Here is a 2,422-nt window from a genome sequence, read left to right as displayed (position 1 = left end):
TATATATATTCTAAAAAGGTGAAAAACACACATACACAAGAAAGGAAAGGGGTAGGGGAGCAAAATATGGCTTAGGTTTAATTTATCACGAGGCAGTTCACATATGAATAGATACTACACACCTGAATTGTTTTCCTACTTAATTATTAGGCAGTGGCTGTGAGAAGCACTTGGGGAAAGTCCCTGTGTCTATTCAAGTTTATGGTATGAAAAAAGTAAAATTATGCATTTGATATACTAAGCAAAAAGAATGTCCTCAAGGGGCCATGTGGGAAGAGTTCTATGTTCAGAATTAGAGGATGATGGTTGGTTGTGCAGAGGCATGCCCAAATATAAAGTAAACCAAGTAAATGAACCATGTCAAATGAATTAATATTATTTATTATTGAAAACCTTTAATAGCACATACATCTAACTTTGTGCTGAATGTACCACTTTCTGTGGTGCAGTATTTAATATTTGTATAGAATCAAATATAAAGAAAACTTGACAAAAATGTAAAATAAAAAGGTATGTAGATAGCATTTTATATTTTTGGTCATTTTATTGAATGATGGTGAACCTAGGAGCACGACAGATCCAGAGCTCCATTCTCCTTCACTAAATCCTAGCATTGCTCTTGACAAGGGCATTGTATATGGCTCCTGTTGGTCAAATAACCTCCAACAACTAAATTCAATAATAACTCATTAATGAATGACACGACACAGGTCTTGGATTTTTAGTGGCCACAGCAGCCATTTTTATTATTTAGTGCCAAAGGCAAATGTAACCATTGTAACAAATTGTAACAAACTAACTGACCGCGGGAGTTAAGGTCCTTGACGTGATATCCATCACCAAAAATACCCAGTATCTGCCCACACGGCCCCCAGCCGCACAACACCGCCTCGGGGACTTGTAATCTTACATCAGATACTAAGTAACTAGTGATGGACCCGTTAAGACAGGGATGCCATACCAAAGATGGCTCCCCACTGTCACTTAAACCTCAAGCAAATATGTTGCACCTCAAGGACCCTAATACCCTGCCCGGCTGCAGTGACAAGACAACACGATAAAACAGAAAGGAAAAAGGACAAAGTAGAAATAAGAGAAACACAAGGCAACAAATCAAATATGACCAATGGGGCGGGAGGGTGGGAAGCTGCTTCCACGCTGATGACCCCACCGAGACTGACCTTTTCCTTCCCAAGGGGCCACCTATCCTCCTCCTCCCGGGACCCTGACGAATCAGGTAAGTGACACCACCCTTAAGATAATAATTTAACCCTAGCTAAACCCTGTTGGCCTCTTCAAGACCCTGTCATGTTGGCCCTACACAGACGCCTCCGTCTGCTGTTCCTGGCCTGACTTGAAGTGACCTTTTGCTATTTTGCACTTCATGTGACAGTACTTACCCCAGGACACCTGCTGGATGCATCACCACAGTGAAAATCAGCCAAACCGACCACAACACCACCATAGAGAAACTGGCAGGGTTTTAATATCAGGAGCGTGAAGCTGGGAACCAGGAGGCCTCACTCAACTCTGAAATGCTGTGCTCTGAATCATCTGAGTATACGCCGTTCCACCTGGATAAGATTTCTCCCCTAGACACAGCCTTCACAATGCAGCCCCTGAATCCTTTGTGCTCCCCTGTGCATCCACAGCCAGAAAAGGTAAGCAAACAGACAGCATAAACAGAGCCATTGCTCTTAGAAATTATGGATGCTATTTGTGATTGAAAAGTCTGGCTAGATGCACAGATTGAACTCGTACATCTTAACTCCCTTTTAAAACAAGATGTACAGACACTATGGGAAATAGCAGTAGCCACAGAGACTTGGCCACCACAGTCAGAAAGTCTGCTTAAGATATGGTAAACTTCCAGCTCAAACTAGATGATTTGAAGGATAGCTTGATGTGCAATAACTTGACCCACTGCTCAAGGACAATCAACAACTGGATTACTCCTTTAAATCTCTCTATTTGAACTTTGCAAGTCATGCCTAGCTGGCTTCCTATGTAATAAATGTAAACAATTACTACGGTATGCCCACATACACTGGACATTTTCGATGCAGCGCTGGAAGCAGAAATACTACCTTGCTCAATGTGTGAGGTACATTGATTAATACAGAATACGAAATAATACCTAAAGTCCTTGCCAATATAAATAACAGGAGTAACATGTCTGGTGGGTAGTGGGTTGTCAAACAAGCTTTATACTTAGATGATCCACTAATAATCATTGGTCTCCTTGGATACCCCCAAAGCCTTTAACAGTGTCGAATAGTATTGCTTACTTAAAAGACTAAATCTCTTTGGCTTCAGGCCTCAGTTGATAAATAGGGTGCAGCTACTTTACACAGGTCTAGTGGCGGGTACACAACTGCATCTCAGCACCTTTCCTATCAATTAGGGTACACCCCTGCTTCCA

The 2,422-nt window shown here is 41.8% G+C and overlaps 1 protein-coding gene across 1 annotated transcript in view; it reads right to left on the bottom strand.

Moving 5' to 3' along the window:
* LOC108797772 (neurexin-2-like) overlaps positions 1 to 2,422 on the bottom strand; it is a 242,801-nt gene that overhangs the window by 111,743 nt on the left and 128,636 nt on the right. The gene's annotated exons all lie outside the window — the stretch shown is intronic.

The sequence above is a fragment of the Nanorana parkeri genome, unplaced genomic scaffold, assembly GCF_000935625.1.
Source record: "Nanorana parkeri isolate BGI_ZX_2015 unplaced genomic scaffold, ASM93562v1 scaffold1334, whole genome shotgun sequence".
NCBI lineage: Eukaryota > Metazoa > Chordata > Amphibia > Anura > Dicroglossidae > Nanorana > Nanorana parkeri.
This window is presented reverse-complemented; position numbering and strand designations above follow the sequence as displayed.